Source organism: Pinus tabuliformis, chromosome 8, assembly GCF_031772625.1.
Source record: "Pinus tabuliformis cultivar Carrire ecotype Pingquan chromosome 8, CPIR1, whole genome shotgun sequence".
Classification (NCBI taxonomy): Eukaryota; Viridiplantae; Streptophyta; class Pinopsida; order Pinales; family Pinaceae; genus Pinus; species Pinus tabuliformis.
Genome location: NC_142294.1, coordinates 1,672,585,970 through 1,672,607,230, shown reverse-complemented (window position 1 = coordinate 1,672,607,230; position 21,261 = coordinate 1,672,585,970). Strand labels below are relative to the sequence as shown.

At 40.1% G+C, this 21,261-nt stretch overlaps 1 pseudogene; it reads left to right on the top strand.

Moving 5' to 3' along the window:
- Positions 1-1,842: 1,842 nt before the first annotated feature.
- The window catches only part of LOC149242614 (DNA polymerase delta catalytic subunit-like), a 60,304-nt pseudogene continuing 40,885 nt past the window's right edge, over positions 1,843-21,261 (top strand).

The window sequence follows — 21,261 nt, the reverse complement described above, 5'->3', positions numbered from 1 at the left end:
CTTTGCCTGAAAAGTGTAGCACATCAGCATTCCCAAATTGCCTGAAGTATTCCAGGGAAAACAATCTCATGGGCACATATTTGGGCAATATGTATGGGGGCAACTCACACCCATATATCCTTATAACTATGTGGTTCTGGTAGAAGTACCAGTCCCCAATGTTGTAAGATTTAGACAACTGAAGTACCCTTTGCATCTCATCAGTTAGTCTTGGAGGAGGTGAGCTCATCATCAGAGACATGGTTGGGTGGATGAAGAGATCTATGAACTCACAGTAAGTATATGGAGAGTCAGATTTGCAGTGGAAGGCAGAGGACCAATAGACCACTGACCTTGGATTGCCTTGGGCATCCACTCTTTTCACAGCGAAAGAAAACTTTTCATGTTGATAATATAGGATTAAGTGGTAGATGTAAGAGGTGTATCTGAACACCCTTTCTCTTGCCAAGTTCATCAACTGCTCATGTATCTTATCAGAGATGTAGGTGGCATAGTCATAGCAGATTGGAGACTTGCCAAGAGCGAACATGAGCATGATCACCAGCACAGTTTCATCAACAAATTCAATTGAATTATAGCCCAAAATGGGACTAATCATGTCTGCAAGATCTCTGCCCAATTGGTTGAGGTGTACTTGGTTAATAGGAGAATACTTCACAGAGTCAGAGCCAATGTACAGTTGATTGAGTTTGGTGACCTGAGCATCTGTCAATCTAGCTCCTTGATTTATCAAATCTATTAGTGATAAAGGAACTAATTTCTTCTCAGTCTTGAAGTTCAGCATCTCTTTGATAGCTTCAGGGGTGATATAGAAAACAACTGAGCCTAAAGGGTCAAGCACAGCCCTCTGAGTAGGGTCATAGTATTCGGCACATAGGTGGATTAAATCAGGAAACTGGTTGACCTGAGGGAGCTTGAAGATAGGGAGAAAAGAGTCCCATATGCCCAATACATCTGTTCCACTCTCATGTTTAGCCTTAAATTCATTTAGCAGGTGGATGTGGAACTTGGTCTTCATCAGCATTTCCTCTGATATTTAATAATCCAGGTCTGCTAGAGGTTGCCATTCCAAATCTCTCTGAGGGGCATTTAAAGGGGCAACATTCAAGGCTACAGGTGCTACTGGAGGATCCATGGTCACTTTTAGTATTTCTGTTGTTTATAAACTGGTGTTACTGTGCAGAGCAACACCAGAGAGTTTTTCTTTAAAAAGAAAGGTGAATCACTGATGAACAGAGAATAAATGGTTAATTACAGCAATTAAAATACTGCTCGAAGTATGGATAAGACAAATGCCTGAATTTAAACTCTTTTTCACAGCAAATTGGTGTAGTTTAGGCTACCAGTCCACGATTGCGCGAACAGAATGTAAGTTTTATGAAAACTTTGGTAATATAAATCTCAGCTGGTGAATTTCGACCTTACAGTGCAAATGGGGACTAGGCACAGGGGATTCGCCGGTGAATTATGTGTTTTTTCACTGTTTTAAGCTATTTTTGTCAATTCACAGACAAAACGAGGCACAGGAGGGATTTACAGGGATAAATACCTGGTAACTGTTAACAATGGTCACGAATGCAGGTGGAAATGGCGCGCCAACGGTCTCCAGGTCGAATTCAGCAGGTTGGCGTGAGTTTGGACGTGAAAAACATGCAGAGAAAACGACAGCCATTTTTGCAAAAAGTGCAAAAAACACGAAATTTTGGCCAAAATATGGATTTTTTGGAACATTGGCGCTTTTTTTGGATGACGTCATCATGACGTCATCAGGTGGGGTCAAGGTCGGATGACGTCAGCATGACGTCATCGGGTGACGTGGTGGCATAAGAGAGATCCACGGGGATGGTGAGGTGGCAGACAGGTGGAGCAAAGGCGGACGGCGGCGCCGACGTGGCGATGACGCTGGTGGTGACGCTGGCAGGCGGGTTCACCGAAACCGGAAGTGGTTAGCGGTTTCATATCGCACCGCCTTCCATACGGAAGCGGAATTGTCATAGGGGCCTCCGATAGGATGTGGGGGTGACGCGTGGCAGAGGCCTGACGTCACCCTCTGACAAATTTCGGACGGTATCTTTCGGACGTCGGGGCCGGTCTGAAATGCACGAGGGCCGTCGGATGAAAAGGGCCCGATCCGACGGTCGACGGATCTTTGAGGTGGCCGGACGATACGAATGGGGGGTGGGATTAAAATGATATATATTTTGAGATTTGCGCCCGGCGGGAACCTTAGGAATTTGGCGGTTTACATGGTGTTTTCAATGTTTTTTTATAAAAATGCGGATAGCGCTAAGACTTTGGATAAATGGAAAAAGTGGGTTTTTATATGTATTTTGCAAATGAAGCGGGTTAGGGGTAAAAAGGGGCTTATCGCAAGGTTTCTTAGCAAATGAAGGGTTTAATGGGTTAAATGACTTCTGAAGGGGAAAGAGGGGTAAGGCTTAGGGCTCTTAAACTGACCAGATGTCAATTTAATCCCTGATAGTGAACATATGGCTATAATGCCAAGGGGAGGGATAGTTATACAATGCTTGGGGTTTATACACCATAGTGTTATAATAGTAGGGAAAAGGTAACATAGGGGATTTAGATAATAGAAGTTAGGGGTCAATATGGATGGAAAAGGTGAATGAGGAGTGAAATCACAAAGTTTATGTGAAGATAACTTAGCTTAGGGAGTAGATCAAAATAAAAATATTTTTAGACAAGAAATGTGGCTTTCAAAGGAATAAGAACCAACATAAAACCTCAAATTCTTTAATGAACACAACTGATGAATGGATATTAGTAATGAAGGTGAAAAGGGGGAAAAGGAAGTTAGTCATGCTTCTTTGTTTTGCTGCAACATGTTGGAGAAGAAGACCTTCTCGATCCATTGATATTCCTTTGTGAATAGGTTAGCACACATTGAATTGTAAGGAATGACATTTCTGCAACCCCATCTGCCTACCCATCTACTTGCCTAGCATTTTTTGTTTCTTCATGGAGGGTGCACTTAGACTTGCAGACCCTTATGTGCCTTTTCTTTTCTTTGGCTTTTTCCTTTTGATTTTCTATCTAGAACTACCCTTATTGCTTCCAAGGTCCCAGATTAAGCAGTTGGGAGCCTTACTTCTCTACCTAAGCTACTGGTCTGCCAAGATTAAACAGTTTGGACAAACTTCTTTCTCTATTCTACAACAGAAAAATTGAAACATGGCATGATCCAGATTAGGCTTTTGGACCATCCATCAAAACTTAATCAACATGAAGCTATATACACACCTTGTCTCCTTTTGGAAATATGGGATCTTTGTATCACCAAAGCAGAGCATATTTGGAAGTTTCTTTGCCAATCATGAAATATGAAACCTATTGGTATAGGTAGCTAACAGTGGCTCCACATGGGGATGGCTTTTCCATTTGAAGAGCCAAGAACAGCAGGTCAGAATGCCTTAGCCCTTGACTGCTTTTACCAAAACTTGAAGTGTGCTGCTTTGTATTTCAAAACTAGAGGCTATTACCTCTGTGGAATTTCTGGGATGTAAAGACCCTTTTCTGCTTATTTGTAGTGACTTCTCAAACTGAACTATTTACCTGCTAAAAGAGAATATATACAGATGATTATGTACAGGGGAAATTTATGCTGCACTCATGGATAGTAGTCAAAATAGTGCTTCAACATCCTGCCATTCACAGGACCTTCATCCAAATCAGTTTCATTAAGACTTTTAAGGAAATAAGTATTGTTTCCTTGTACTGCTTGAACAGCAAATGGTCCTCTCCAAAGGGAATCAAATTTTCCATGTTTTCCCTTATCTTCTCTTCTTGAGTCCCACTTGAGGACTTTGTCTCCAACATTAAAATCTTCTGCCTTGGTCCTTCTGTCAAAGGCTTTCTTTAACTTTTCTTGTAAAACTTGAACTCTGCTGTAAACTTGGTCTCTAGTTTGCTGCAAACATATTATTTGATTTATCCTTCTTTGCATATCATTTGGCTCAGCTTGATTCTCTTGAAGTAATTTCATGATAGGGATTCCCAGTGATGAAGGAAATTTGGCTTCTAATCCATAAACTTACTCATATGGGCTGATCCCAATTGATCTTTTGGTTGTTAGTCTATGTGCCCATAAGGCATTCACAAGCTTCTTATGTCAATTCTTCTTATTTTCTTCCAATACCTTCTTTATGATGTTCACAAGGCTTTTGTTTGATGATTCAGCAAGGCCATTTCCTTGGGGATAATATGCAGTAGAATGGCCCAAGGTAATGTGAAATTTGTGGCAGAAATTCACCATCTTCTTAGATCTGAAGGCAGCAGCATTGTCTGTTATTATTTTATCAGGACAACCAAATCTAGAAAGAATATTGGTCTCAAGGAACTGAATGATAGTGGAATCATTTGCTTGTCTGCATGGAACAACTTCAATCCATTTAGTAAAGTAGTCTGTAGCTGTTAGAATCCATCTATGTTGGCCTGAAGATGAAGGGTGAATTTCCCCAATGAAATCCAAGCCCCATTGTTGGAAAGGTCTCTCTGTTGCAATAGGCCTCAAAGGAAGTGGTAGTAACTTTCTTTTTCCCTCAAACACTTGACATTTATGACAGGAGGTGGTAAATTTCTTGACATCAGAGAAAACAGTGGGCCAATAGTAACCAGCCCTTAGTATCTTATCCACAGTGGACTTCCAATACAAGTGTCCACCACAGTCACCTGCATGAAATTCTTTGGTAACATTGTTAGCTTCATTTTCAATCAGGTAGTTTAACAATATACCCTCATGGTTTTTCCAAAGCAAATTGCCTTCCATGACACAAAATCTTGAAGCTTTCATTTTTAGGAACCTACACTTAGTTCTGGACAATCCTGGGGGAGCACACAGGTTTTGTAACACATAACATATATCAGAGTACCAAGGGGATTGTTCAAAGGCTACATTGATCTTTGGAGTCGCCAGCTCCGGTTCATTGTCCAGCTGGTTTATGTCTAAGGCTTGGAAGTTTGCTTCTGTCATTAGTTTGGCCAAACCTTGCCCTTTTATTAATTTTGTAGGTTTTATTTCAATATCAAATTCGAGGATGTTGGCAATCCATTTTCCTCTTCTACCTTCTAAGTTTTCTTGAGTGAGAATGTCTTTTACAATGGGACTTGGCACATAAGCTATAACATGGGAATAAAGGATGTAAATCCTAAAGTCTTTAATGGCCTTGACCAAAGCATAAGCTTGTTTCTCCATGATTTGATATCTCAGAGGTGCATCTCTAAGAGCTCTGCTAAAGAAAGAAATGGGTTTCTCATTTCCTTGGTCATCTTTCTGTAATAAAAGAGCAGCAATGGTATGCTGGGAGGCAAAAGAGAAAATGATAAATTCTCTGTCAAATTGAGGATTTGTTAAGACTGGGGTTTGGGTAAGGGCCAATTTTATACCTTCAAAGGCTTGATTTGCCTCAACTGTCCATTTCACTTTTGAATCCTTCTTTAGCATGTTATTTAGTAATCTGATCAATTCTGCTAAGTTTGGGATAAACCTTCTCAAGAAGTTGATCTTACCCAAGAAGGCTTGCAATTCTTTGATGTTTCTTGGGTGGGGCATTTGTAAGATAGCTTGTATCCTGTACGGGTCAATTCTTATGCCATCCTTTGAAATAATATGCCCTAACAGCTTACCTTCTTCCAAACCAAATAGAGATTTCTTGGGATTCAAGGAAATTCCATATTTCCTACATGCTAAGAAAATCTGCCTCAAGTGCTTCAAGTGTTCTTGGTTTGATTTTGAGAAAGGTGTGAGGTCATCTAAATAAATGACAAGAAAGTCATGAATCTCCTTGGCAAAAGCAATATCCATTGCTCTTTGAAATGTTGCCCCTGCATTTTTCAATCCAAAAGGCATTTTTACATATTTGAAAGCTCCCCATGGGGTTGTGAATGCAGTTTTGTCTTGATCATCAGGGTGCACTAGGATTTGATTAAAACCTGAGAATCCATCCAGCAATGAAATCCTCAAGGCCCCTACCACTCTTTGGAGAATGTGATCCATCTTAGGTAAGGGATAGTTGTCTTTGAGAGACACTTGGTTTAGATTTCTAAGATCAACACAGAGTCTTATTTCACCAGTTTTCTTTCTTGTGGGCACTAAATTTGAGATCCAATCAGAAAACCTGATTGGTGCTATGATACTAGCTTTAAACATTTTTTGTACCTCTTGCTCCATTGCTGGGAGAAGCATAGGATTGATTCTCCTCAATTTTTGCTTAAAGGGTTTTTGATTTGCCTTGAGAGGGATAGTTTGTTGAATCACAGAGGTGTCATAGGATTTTAAGTCCTCATAACTCCATGCAAAAACATCTTGAAACTATTTGAAAAGGTCAATGTATTTAGGCTTCTGATCAGGAGGTAGGGATGCAGATAATTTTATTATCTTGGGTTTCTCAATGGTTCCAATGTTGCATTCTTCAATGGCAGAGTTAAGGGGCTGCATTTTTGGTTTTCTAGGGACATCATTTGAATCAAAAATATCCTCTAGTGGAGTTAGGCCTGTTGGAAGAAAATTGTCTTTCAATTGTATCACTTCAGCCTCAGCATCAGCCATTTCTTCACAACTGATTTGTTGAATTTCTTGTATATTGTCTTTGTTGAAAATTGTTGGATGTAGGATTTGGTGAGCTGTCTTGGGTGATAGTGGCTTGTTATTCTGTTCACTCTGTTTTTGTGATTGACTTGCTCTTTCAAGTATTTGTGATTGACTTGCTCCCTCAATGTCAATATTTAGTCCTGCAAATTCTTGTTGCAGGGTTAGGAAATTATTTATTTGTGCATCATCTTCAAATACTTGCCAGTATTTGACATTGTTTGGGACAGAAGGTCTGTGTTTTACCTCAGCTGTAAAGCAATGGTGGGGCTTAAAAGGTAACTTGCAGGTGCTTGCAAATGTGGCCAAGCTATGAGCATGCAGTTTATGGGTCCTGGGAATCTTGGTAATTTGAAATTCAGTGAAGGACTGTAGTAGTTCAACAACATAAAATCTATAAGATCTCAGTCTTTTATCATTAGTAACAAAAATTCCCTTTACTTGTTGGATAATCAAGTCTGAATCTCCCATAATTGGAACTTTTATGGCTTGTAAGGATTTTACTAGCTTAAGGCCTAGCAAGAGAGCTTCATATTCTGCCATGTTATTAGTGCATCTGAAATTTAGCCTATAGGCTCGACCTTCTGCATGATTGTTCTGCTTGTTATGTATCTAAACCCCAGCTCCTGCCCCTAATTTGTTAACTGATCCATCAAATTCTAGAAACCATAGGTTCTCTTTTTCTAGGGGAGATTTAATAACTTCTCTGTGATCTGGGATCATAAGTTGAAGTTCTGGTTTTTCACCTAGTTTGTCTTCTAGGACAGTCTGATCACTTGATTGAATTAGCTTGATTTCTAGAGCAGCAGCTTGTTCATTAATGTCCTGGTCTTGTTTATGTGTCTTGGTTTCTTCATCATTTGTAAGACCTGAATTATCATTGAAGAGAATATATGAATCTATATCGGAATGGACAGCATATATGGGAAAGTTTTGAGGTTTTTCTTCACTGCTGACCATGTATTTCATAAGTGACTCTCTATATAACCTCTTGGGTTGACCAAAGACTGAGATGGTTGCATATGACATGTCTAGTTGTAGGGAACCTTGGAGTTTAGCCCCCCATGACCTTGATAACAGCATCCCATATTTGGGTGAGATATCAACAACTACAACGTCCATTAGAATTGTTTTATTTGGGTACTGAACTAGGGACACACATAGATCTTTTATCAGACCTAAACACTTAACTTGGCTGGAGTCAAATGAGAATAAGTCCTTGTATGGTCTTGTAATATCTAGATTCAATCTTTCCATGACTGATTTAGGCATCAAGTTGTGAGAGGCACCTGAGTCAAACATTGCGTTGTGTAGTATCTTGTCATGAACATGCAGGCTGACATAGAAAGGTAAGACACCTGTGACTGTTGTTTTTCCATCAACTTCTGGACCGAACAGTAATTCAGGGGTGTCATCCAACACATTGACATTATCTTTATTACGAGTAATTTGAAGGGAGTTCTTGATTTGTTGTCTATAAATGTCATGCTTGGCTAGTTCTGAAAGAGGAATAGCTACTTTTAGTTTGCCAATTTCAGCTTCTAAGTCAAAGGGCTTTTCAGATTGGATTTTGGGGTTGTGGATGACAGTCTTTTCCTTGTTCACTAAGTCTTCTTCTTGATTCTTATCTCGGTCTTGCGGCTTGTCCTTCTTACTCATCTCTTGAGGAGTGTTACTTGGATTGGGCTGCAAGGGTGATGAATCTACTGGTTGCTGTTTTGAGGGAGAAGTTTCAGCTATTTCCTCAACTGTTACCTCATCTGTAATTGGACAAGTTTTGTCACTTGGTTCTGTGATAATAGCTTTCTTAGGCTGTGTAGTGTCCTTTGTCTTGTCAGGCTGTGTCACATTTATAGTTCTGCTTCTTAGCTTGTATTGTTTATGAACTTCATAAACAGCTGTGTCATATCCTTGTTTAAAGTCAAATGACTCACCTGACCTGGTTTGGAATTGCTGAATGTCATCATCTTTATGATCCTCTTGACTCAAGAAAACTTGTTGCTCATCATTCAGGCCCATTAGGTTAATGTGGGTGTCATCTGTTTGCTCATTCGAAGTGGATGCCTCAATATAGTTTTCCTGGAAAGGAGGCCTTATGTCTGGATCAGAACCTGTTTTTCCAGTGTTTGGGTTTTGATTTCTCCTAAAATTTGGATTCCTGATAGGGTTATTTTGTGGTGCTTCCCATGATGACTTTCTCTCAACTGATTCTACTCTATCACCCAATCTCTTCATACCAGTAAGTATTGCATCCAGTTTTTGATCAAAGGCAGAGGGTTCTTCTTTGAAGGTGGTTCTCTTTTCCAATCTTGCCCTGTTTCTTTTGGCAATCAGGTTAGCCTCTACTGTGACAGCAACCTTTTGGGCTTCTTCAAGGGTTTCAGGCGCCCTTTCTTTTAATTGATATGCCATATCAAGGTCAAAACCATCAGGAAATTTGTACAAGGCTAAATCAGGGGGAGGTCTTAAATTTTGTGGTATTGCGTTATATACATTATTGAATCTTGCACAATACTCCAAAACGGTCTCTTGAGGACCTCATTTGATTGTGTCATATTCACCAAGTATGTGCAAGGGATCTTTCTTCTTCTCCCATCTATTAGTAAAGGCTTGATAAAGGTCATCAGGAGTTGTGATGGTATTTGCAGCCAGTGATCTAAACCAAGTTCTTACATCCCCTGTGAGGCTCTGAACAAAGATTCTCATTCTCACACTGTCATCATCTATTTCATAGTTCTCAAAGTGGTCTTGCATCCTTCTGGCATGCTGAATTGCTGTGAAAGGGCCAGTGGAGTCAAAATATGAGATCTTGGATTGATAGTCCTGAGGTAGAGCTGGAGCATTGGCAGGTAACTGCAGGGGTGCATATCTATTAGCCATATTTGCAGGATTTATAGGGTTGACAGGGATAACTGGGATAGCATGAATGACTGGTACAACAGGGGTAGTGGGAAAGGTGGAAACTAGAATGTTGGTCAAGGGAATATGTGCAGTGGATGGAGGTGTGAAAGGAGGGCTTTGAGATGTGGATGGTGAACTGGGGGAATCAAGGGTAGACCGAAATAGAACCTTGATTGGAGTTGGAACAGGGTTTGGATGAGCAGTCTCAGGACTTGAATCAGCAAGAGTTTCCTGTCCCTGCTGCTTCCTAATGATTTTAGGGATTGTATTAGGATTTTCAAAAACAGCTGGTGGATTTGGGTCAGGATTTGACCTTGTATATCGTGGATTCTTCTTGGGAGCCAGCTTCTGAATTTCTTTTTGGTATTTTTAGGATATTTTAGGACTGTTTTAAGGGATTGCTCAAGCTTTTAGAACCACAGTCTATGGACAGACCATAGTTGAAAAATAATATGCCGTCCCCAGCGGAGTCGCCAATTATGTTAACTCCCAGGTTGTTCCCTTTGACTCCCAAGGGAATACGGCCGGGGTAACCACTAACCAATCTTTGGATTACAGTTTCTAGCCAAACTGTAATCAGAGAGGGCTCTCTCTTTATGATTTGTCTCTATTTTGATAGTATTTTAGGCTAGCTATAATGTTCAGGGTTTTGTTTTATGTTTTGGTTGAGGGATATCTTTCTGTATCTAGGGTGGAAAAACTTCAGACAGTTCTAATCCATTGGGCTATGGAGTCTGTGACTACAGGTTTTTTGAAATATTGAGTTGAGTTACTGAAATTACAGGGCCATTTAAATACTTCATGAAACAAATTGGGAATTCTGATGGTGGAGTGTGTATTAACCAGTGGAAAGCAATTGAGAATTTTCCACTAAGCTGGGAGTGTGAGAAAGAGATATATTGCATAGGAAGCAGACTTGAATTTCCTAAAACAATAATCACTGTGAAAGATATAGTGTAGAGGTGTAGCAATTAAGAATTACACCTTTATAACTGTAACTGAGGAAAACATTTATAATAGCATAGATTGAGTCCAGGGTAATCCGTGATTAAATCCTAGAACTATTCTTTTTCCTTGCTATTAACTATGAAACATAGAAGCATGACTGAGCTATGGAAAGATGACAAAACACATAACGAAGAGTTTGAAGAGAACTTATTGATTCATGAAGTACGCAGGAATCCTGTAACATTCAGCTAAACAGCACAACGCATCAAACAACGCAGAGCTTTGGAAATTCCATCAGCTTTTGTATTAATAGTCTGGAAATTTACAGCATAAGAAACTCTTGAAGAGAGATCCACAACAACCTCTGCAAGATTATGCGAGGGGGGAATATATACAATTGGTCATACAAAATATCTGGAGCCTTGAGTCATTCTAGAAATGAACATGTTCACCCACTTTTCAAGATAGTAGATAAGAAAGTTATTACATCATTGAATACAAAATAAGTGCTCTTTATGTATGTCAGAAGATATTTTGACCTTTGGAGGCCACTGAGTCGGTCTGAACGTTCTGCTTTAACTCTAGAAAAATGTGCCTTTATGGCTGTCGTGCTGTAGTTTTTTGGCCCTGTCATCTGTAGCTGTCAATCTTGCTTTATTGGCCGATTAGTTCTGCTGAGTTGGCCCAGCCTTTTCCTTTTCATGCATGCTGGTGTTATCAAATTTTCCTGTGCATGATCACCTATGAATTTAAATGAAAATTTGATTTACAGGCTCTGGTTTATAATATCAACTGTATCATTTTGGTCCAGTATTCCTGTGTGGGCAATTGATGTCTCAGAATTGCCGCTAATGTCTCATCTGCCTCTATGTATTTGTAGAAGTTGGGAGGCACTTCAAACAGATGTTTGATCTCATCCATGATAAAAAATAAGTTTTCTACCCTGTTGTAGAGACTTTGTCCTGTAGCTGGCCCTGTTTCCTCTGAGGTGCTGGGCCTTTCAGTGATCTGATTTGTGGCGAATGTGTTGACCCTCTTGGCATACTGCTCATGTGTAAGTAGCCTTCCTGTGCTGTTCAGTAAGCCAGGGAGACCTCTTTTTTGCAATGCCACAAATTTGTCCATGAATCTATTGACCTCTGTCTACATGTCTTGGGTCCTTCTTTCTAATGTCTGCACCAGGCTTCTTAGTGTTAGGACCCTCTTTATTAACAAAATAGTCTCAGTCCTGTTGGAGATTCCCATAGTTTCTAACTGAGCACTTGTTCTATTATTAAGCACATTGATCATCCTGTTGGCAACTTCAGGCATATTGCCTAGAGAGGCCCTTGATCTCTGGATTTCCCTCTGTGCTTTTGCAATGAGCTCCAACTGCTCATAAATTGTCTCAATATATTGCCATTGATCAGTGATGGATTGGCCAATATTGGCCCATAGCACTGTCTTGAGCTCAGCCACTACTTTATCCAGTGTGAGCTCCTTCTCCAGCTCCTTTATCCTGTCTTTGAGGGCTTTTATTTCCCTGCCCTTTTCTGCCACAGTCTGCTTGGATTTATCATATCTTTCATTTACCTTGGCTAAATTCTCCCTGGCCTCATTTAGTTCTGTCATTTGGGCTTCCAGGGCCTGAATCTCATTTCTTAGCTTTTGCATGTCCAGGCTTGGGGCCTGCTCTGTTGTTGGTGGTGGTGCTAAGGTAGAAGGTGTTGCCTGTTCTGTTTGTTGAGTGAGGGGAGCAGTAGTTGGAGGAGCTTCCTCAAGGTTAATTATTTCTAGAGGAGGCTGAGATGTTTGACCTCCTTCATTTTGTTGTAATGCTGCTTGCAATGCTGCCTGTGCAGCCTCTGATTCTCCCAACTTTTCTTGAGTCTGGATCAGCTGTTTGTATAAAGACACCAGCAAAGTTGCCGCATCTTGATCATGTCTCAGCTGGGCAACTTCTTCCGTTTGAGGGTGAATAGTTGCTGGGATTTTGATCTTTTTCCTCAATGCTGCCATGTCTGCATCCCTCAATTTCAATAATGCTTGTATGCCCTTGATGTCCTTGGGGTCATGCCCAATCTCTATAATTATATCTTCTAAGGCCCTGATCCTGTTTTCCTTTGCTTGAGAGGATGCTCTCTCCAACTCAAGTTGGGCAGCTATATTATTTAGGCTATTTTCTAGCCTGTAGTTATCCAATGTCTTATCTGCCAAGGAGGCATACACCATCTCACCCGTTTGCTTATGCAATTCGATTTTGTCCATTGGGTGGATGTCCTTGGCAAGGACCTCAAGGTTGGTCCTTATGTAATCTGCAGGGGACTGTGGTTGCAATGCAGTTGGCATGAAGTGACTCATGATCATTTTGCCTTCATTAACATCATATGCAGACATTAGTCTTTGCTGGTTAGTGGGAGCCATTTTCAACAAATGATTATATAGCTGTATTTTTATTGGCTCATTCCTCCTCTTTATGTCAATGAACTGTTGTTTGATGCTCAGTTCACCTTCTCTCTGCTGGCTTGAGGAGCTTACTTCTCCTCCCACTATCCTCTCTTGTTCCTGCTGGAAGGAACTTGCTGAGGCCTCCATACTTGGTGGGCCCATGCCCAAGGATTGCCCCATAGGCATTTCCTCTTCTGAAAGGGGATTCATTCTGTGTCTTTTCTCCCCTTGAGTTGTTGTTGTTGTGAGGGGAGTCTCTCTGTCCCTCTTTCTACTTATATCCTCCTTTTGTGGGGTTTGGAGGATTGAGGTTTCAGCTGTTGTTTCCTGCCTAGGAGGCACAATTTGTGGTGGTTGTTGCTCAGTAAAAATTGGGGCCTCAGCTGCCTTTTCTTGCTGTAGTGGCTGCTCTTTCTCTTGTTGCCCCTCTTGTGGCTGTTGTACCTGTTGTTGTTGCTGTTGTACCTCCTCATGAGGTGGCTGTTCTAGTTCCATTTCCTTTTCCTTGCCTTTGGTAGAGGTTTGCTCAGTAGCTTTGGCTGCTTGCTGATTTGCTGTGGAGGAAGATGCAGCTGTTCCCACTTGAGTGCTTGGAAGAGAAAACACCTGTGAACAAAGCTCTAGGTCAGCCACCTTTTTCAGATTTCTTAGTGCTCTTTGATTTAACTCTTCTTGTGTGATAGGCTCCTCTAAGGTTCCTCGCCTCCACTTTGTTTGATTTGCATACTTTTCTATATGAGGAAGTATTGCATGGTCATAACTGGCCAGCCTATATTTGACCCTTCTTAGGCTTATGAAGTGATTGGGGTCATAAGGTTTCCAAAGGAAACTGGTTTGCAAGCCAAGGGATTCTAACATTCTATCCGCCTCTTGCCAACCTTCCTCCCTTTTGTTGTAGATAAAGTGGCCTAATTGGTTCCTGACCTTGAGTTGTGCTTTCTTGCCTCTGCCTGAAAAGTGTAGCACATCAGCATTCCCAAATTGCCTGAAGTATTCCAGGGCAAACAATCTCATGGGCACATATTTGGGCAATCTGTATGGGGGCAACTCACACCCATATATCCTTATAACTGTGTGGTTCTGGTAGAAGTACCAGTCCCCAATGCTGTAAGATTTAGACAACTGAAGTACCCTTTGCATCTCATCAGTTAGTCTTGGAGGAGGTGAGCTCATCATCAGAGACATGGCTGGGTGGATGAAGAGATCTATGAACTCACAGTAAGTATATGGAGAGTCAGATTTGCAGTGGAAGGCAGAGGACCAATAGACCACTGACCTTGGATTGCCTTGGGCATCCACTCTTTTCACAGCAAAAGAAAACTTTTCATGTTGATAATATAGGATTAAGTGGTAGATGTAAGAGGTGTATCTGAACACCCTTTCTCTTGCCAAGTTCATCAACTGCTCATGTATCTTATCAGAGATGTAGGTGGCATAGTCATAGCAGATTGGAGACTTGCGAGGAGCGAACATGAGCATGATCACCAGCACAGTTTCATCAACAAATTCAATTGAATTATAGCCCAAAATGGGACTAACCATGTCTGCAAGATCTCTGCCCAATTGGTTGAGGTATACTTGGTTAATAGGAGGATACTTCACAGAGTCAGAGCCAATGTACAGTTGATTGAGTTTGGTGACCTGAGAATCTGTCAATCTAGCTCCTTGATTTATCAAATCTATTAGTGATAAAGGAACTAATTTCTTCTCAGTCTTGAAGTTCAGCATCTCTTTGATAGCTTCAGGGGTGATATAGAAAACAACTGAGCCTGAAGGGTCAAGCACAGCCCTTTGAGTAGGGTCATAGCATTCGTCACATAGGTGGATTAAATCAGGAAACTGGTTGACCTGAGGGAGCTTGAAGATAGGGAGAAAAGAGTCCCATATGCTCAATACATCTGTTCCACTCTCATGTTTAGCCTTAAATTCATTTAGCAGGTGGATGTGGAACTTGGTCTTCATCAACATTTCCTCTGATATTTGATAATCCAGGTCTGCTAGAGGTTGCCATTCCAATTCTCTCTGAGGGGCATTTAAAGGGGCAACATTCAAGGCTACAGGTGCTACTGGAGGATCCATGGTCACTTTTAGGATTTCTGTTGTTTATAAACTGGTGTTACTGTGCAGAGAAACACCAGAGAGTTTTTCTTTAAAAAGAAAGGTGAATTACTGATGAACAGAGAATAAATGGTTAATTACAGCAATTGAAATACTGCTCGAAGTATGGATAAGACAAATGCCTGGCTTTAAACTCTTTTTCACAGCAAATTGGTGCAGTTTAGGCTACCAGTCCACGATTGCGCGAACAGAATGTAAGTTTTATGAAAACTCTGGTAATATAAAGCTCAGCTGGTGAATTTCGACCTTATAGTGCAAATGGGGACTAGGCACAGGGGATTCGCCGGTGAATTATGTGTTTTTTCACTGTTTTAAGCTATTTTTGGCGATTCACAGACAAAACGAGGCGCAGGAGGGATTTACAGGGATAAATACCTGGCAACTGTTAACAATGGTCACGAATGCAGGTGGAAATGGCGCGCCAGCGTTCTCTAGGTCGAATTCAACAGGTTGGCGTGAGTTTGGACGTGAAAAACATGCAGAGAAAACGACAGCCGTTTGTCTAGTCAATTTAATGTCTTAAATTTCTCTACATAAATTATCAATCCGGGTATCGTAAACTGATGAAGTGTGGTGCACTATATGTGCTTAGTTAACCTTTCTCTTACTTCGTTGTTTTATAGTTTATGTTGTTTTTGGGGTTTTGTTCTTACATGCAATAATCAAATAATGAGAGAATGAATATGAGACCCAGTATCCTTGTTGCTACAGCAAAAGGACAAGATGATTCTATCACGTCATTAGTTCATTAGAAGGCTATGTGCATCGTTAATCTACAATCAACTTGAAGGCATGCAGTAATTCAAACTGTACATTAAACTTGCAAAGAAAGAGCTTGAAAGAAATAACTTGAAATGAAACTGAAAGCAAAGCATAAAAACCACTTTCTAATGGCACTAGTCACTACTCATGCTGCTGCAAAAAAATAAGAAAAACTACTTTAAAGACTAGTTATAATGTTCAACTCTTCTTAACTCTCTGCTTCCAACATATGGGATTATGTGAAACACGATTAAGAAGTAGTTAGAAATAAGTCTAAAAAGTAATCAAAATAAGAAAAATCCACTTTAAAGACCAGTTATAATGTTCAACTCTTCCTAACTCTCTGCTTCCAACATATGGGATTATGTGAAACACGATTAAGAAGTAGTTAGAGATTAGTCTAAAAAGTACTCAAAGCAAGCTGTAATTTATTAATATTCTGATCTCTTAAAGATGAACAACTTATGATAAAGAGACCATCAATATGTTAGCATACAACTTGAGAAACTAAACTAGAAATCAAGCTAGAAAAATAAAATAAAGGCAGCAACTTATGAATATGACAACTGAAAATACCATTAGAGATAAAGCAAATACAACAAAGACACACAATCCCGGGAGAAAATAAAATGCAGTAATTCAAACTGTACAAGGCAGGGGCCCCCTACTACCTATGAAATCAAAGCAAAATTAAACACACTTGCATAAATTAAAATTGCATGAATGAAAATCTAATCTACCTTACATTCTACAAAGCAATATTTACAAAATGAAATCTAATCTACTTACATCCTAATATGCTCCATGACATCTACTTCACATCTCCTTCCATGTTGAGAACATCAAAGCTTTATTCAATTTCTTCAAAAGTGCAAAGTACAACAAAGCTCTCCAAAGCTTTCAAAAGCCATGGGACTAACAAACTAAAAGGACTAAGAAAAGACTAAAGGAAAGACTAGCAAATGAAGGAGAGAGATCTCCTATTTATACAAAAAGATGAGAGCCATCTCATTAATGATAGTCCATGAATCTCTCCCTCTACCTCTAGAGTCCTAATCAAAATAGGAACTGATAAGACACATGTCTTTTTAGAGTTACAATACAATTAGGAGATGTGACACATATCCTCATGATCCCATGATTCTTTCCAACCAAATTCGAATTTGGCCTTAGAGTGCCACATAAGGGTCTTCTAGAAGCCTCCTTTCAACCTACACATGTCAACAATCTCAACCCATTTGTTAGGTATAAGCATATGCACATTATTTTCTAATGTTTAACCACAAATTCACTTAAAAGGCTTAGAAATAATAAATATTGGAAAAACATAAAGGTGGCCCAATGATAATGAAAGTGGAATGAATGTGGTGACATAGTAGTGAAATGGAGGTGAAATGGAGGTGATATAATGGACATAATAGTGAAAGTGTAATGCAAATGAATGACATTTTCAAGACTCAACACCGTTTTTGCAAAAAGTGCAAAAAACGCGAAATTTTGGCCAAAATATGGATTTTTTGGAACATTGGCGCTTTTTTTGGATGACGTCATCAGGTGGGGTCAAGGTCGGATGACGTCAGCATGATGTCATCGGGTGACATGGCAGCATAAAGAGATCCACGGGGATGGTGAGGTGGCAGACAGGTGGAGCAAAGGCGGACGGGGGCGCCGACGCGGCGATGACGCTGGCGGTGACGCTGGCAGGCGGGTTCACCGAAACCAGAAGTGGTTAGCGGTTTCATATCGCACCGCCTTCCATACGGAAGCAGAATTGTCAGAGGGGCCTCCGATACGATGTGGGGGTGATGCGTGGCAGAGGCCTGACGTCACCCTCTGACAAATTTTGGACGGTATCTTTCGGACGTCGGGGCCAGTCCGAAATGCACGAGGGCCGTCGGATGAAAAGGGCCCGATCCGACGGTCGACGGATCGTTGAGGTGGCCGGACGATACGGATGGGGGGTGGGATTAAAATAATATATCTTTTGAGATTTGCGCCCGGCGGGAACCTTAGGAATTTGGCGGTTTACATGGTTTTTTCAATGTTTTTTTATAAAAATGCGGATAGCGCTAAGACTTTGGATAAATGGAAAAAGTGGGTTTTTATATGTATTTTGCAAATGAAGCGGGTTAGGGGTAAAAAGGGGTTTATCGCAAGGTTTCTTAGCAAATGAAGGGTTTAATGGGTTAAATGACTTCTGAAGGGGAAAGAGGGGTAAGGCTTAGGGCTCTTAAACTGACCAGATGTCAATTTAATCCCTGATAGTGAACATATGGCTATAATGCCAAGGGGAGGGATATTTATACAATGCTTGGGGTTTATACACCATAGTGTTATAATAGTAGGGAAAGGGTAACATAGGGGATTTAGATAATAGAAGTTAGGGGTCAATATGGATGGAAAAGGTGAATGAGGAGTGAAATCACTAAGTTTATGTGAAGATAACTTAGCTTAGGGAGTAGATCAAAATAAAAAGATTTTTAGACAAGAAATGTGGCTTTCAAAGGAATAAGAACCAGCATAAAACCTCAAATTCTTTCATGAACACAACTGATGAAGGGATGTTAGTAATGAAGGTGAAAAGGGGGAAAAGGAAGTTAGTCATGCTTCTTTGTTTTGCTGCAACATGATGGAGAAGAAGACCTTCTCAATCCATTGATATTCCTTTGTGAATAGGTTAGCACACATTGAATTGTAAGGAATGACATTTCTGCAACCCCATCTGCCTACCCATCTACTTGCCTAGCATTTTTTGTTTCTTCATGGAGGTTGCACTTAGACTTGCAGACCCTTATGTGCCTTTTCTTTTCTTTGGCTTTTTCCTTTTGATTTTCTATCTAGAACTACCCTTATTGCTTCCAAGGTCCCAGATTAAGCAGTTGGGAGCCTTACTTCTCTACCTAAGCTACTGGTCTGCCAAGATTAAACAGTTTGGACAGACTTCTTTCTCTATTCTACAACAGAAAAATTGAAACATGGCATGATCCAGATTAGGCTTTTGGACCATCCATCAAAACTTAATCAACATGAAGCTATATACACACCTTGTCTCCTTTTGGAAATATGGGATCTTTGTATCACCAAAGCAGAGCATATTTGGAACTTTCTTTGCCAATCATGAAATATGAAACATATTGGTATAGGTAGCTAACAGAGTATAAGTGATTTGAAGGTCTTGCAATGTTTACATCATCCAAAGGTGTTGTCTACAACAAGATGCAACAGCCGCATATTCTGCTTCAGCTGTAGATAATGCAATTGAACTTTGTTTCTTGCTGAACCAAGATACTAATCTGGAACCCATAAAGAATGCACCACCACTAGTGCTTTTCCTGTCATCCACACTTCCTGCCCAATCTGCATCTATATATGCATGAAGTGTGAGATCTGTATCTCTAGGATACCATAAGCCATAGTTTTGAGTTCCTTGAAGATATTTGAAAATTCTCTTAACTGTCTGAAGATGAGTTTCCTTTGGGTTTGCCTGAAATCTTCCAACTATTCCTACTGCATGCATAATGTCTGGTCGGGTACCTGTTAGATAGAGCATACTACCAATCATGGATCTATAGATTGGTTGTTGTACTGTTGTTGATTCATCATTGGACTGAGGCTGCATCTTGTTACCATAGGGGCACATACTGGTTTCGAATCCCCCATCCCATATTTCTTCAAGATCTGCTTGAGATACTTGGTTTGTGATAAAAAGATACCATCTTTGTTTTGTTGGACTTGTAAACCAATAAAAAATGTGAGCTCACCAAGCAGGGACATTTAAAATTATTTTTGCATCACCAAGGCAAAGTTTTGACTCATGTCTTTTTCATTGCTACCAAAGATGATATCATCAACATACACAACAATTATTAACAACTTATTGTTGTCAATTTTTATATATAAACTGATATCTGTTGATGATTTTGTAAAACCTTGTTGATGGAAGTACTTATCCAACCGATAATACAAAGCCCTTGGAGCTTGTTTAAGGCCATAGAGAGCCTTTTTGAGTCTACATACAAGTTTTGGATTAGTTCCAAGGATAAACCTACCTAGTTGCTCAATATACACTTCTTCATCCAAGTCTCCATTCAAAAAAGTAGATTTCACGTCCATTTGAAATACTTTGAACTTCTGAAAGCTAGAAAGAGAAAGGAACATTCTTATGGCCTCAAGTCTAGCAACTGGTGCAAAAGTTTCTTCAAAGTCTATGCCTTCTTGTTGAGCATACCCTTTACAAACAAGTCTAGCCTTGTTTCTAAACATCTCCATTTTCATTCAGCTTGTTTTTGAATATCCATTTTGTTCCTATGACATTCTTATCTTTTGGTCTAGGAACCAACTCCCAAGTGTTGTTCTTTTCAATCTGCTCAAGTTCTTCCTCCATGGCCTTGACCCAGCATTCATCTTTGCATGCCTCTCTTACATTTTATGGTTCAGTGGAGGAGAGCAATGCTAGATATCTTGAGGCTTCTGAAATGGTTCTCCTTGTTTGTACACCTGCCTCTTTCTGCCCCAAAATTTGAGTTTCTGGATGATTCTTCTGAATGTACCTGGATGGAGTCTTTTCTTCTATCCTTATCTGTTCTTCTGTTGCCTCATGGGTTTCTTCTTCATCATGAATCTGATTTGATTTTGAAGGATAGTCCTCATCATCTTCGAAATCTTCATATTTTACTTGCCTAGGAGTGTTTCCTTCTTCATCAATCACTACATCAGTACTTTCAACCATTTTTCCAATTCTTTTATTCTAACACTTGTATGCTTTGTTGTTGGGAGAGTAACCAAGGAGAATGCCTTCATCTGCTCTAGCTTCAAACTTGCCAATGTTTCCTCAGTATTTTTGATGTAGCATTTGCTTCCAGAAATTTTGAAGTATTTTACCATGGGAGTCTTACCATACCAAAGTTCATGAGGAGTGTGAGTGTTGTTTACCCAGACGTTTGTCTTGTTGAGAATAGTAACTGCAACAAATGCGACTTCACCCCAGAATTTTACGAGAGTTCTAGACTCATCAAGCATAGCATGAGCCATTTGTTGAACCATTCTGTTCATCCTTTCCACTACTCCATTTTGCTGAGGAGTCTTTGCAGTAGAGAATTCCCTTCTTATTCCATGTTCTTCACAAAAATCGAAAAATTCATTTGAGGTAAATTCCCCTCCTTGATCATACCTGAGGCATTTGATTCTGCGATCTGATTCATTTTCAACCAAGGCTTTGAATGCTTTGAACTTATCAAAATCTTCATCTTTATGCTTCATAAGTCCTATCCAACACATCCTTCAAAAGTCGTCAATGAACAATATAAAATATTCTTCTCCTCGAGGTGACCTTTTCCTAGATGGACCACATACATCAGTATGGACAAGTTCAAGTGGCCTGCTGACTGATCCTTCTTTCTCAGGGAAATTAGTTCTGGTTCGCTTACCAAACTGACATGATTTGCATATTGTATTGTCTGGAATTATGATGTTAGGGAGATCACGAACTACCTGATATTTGC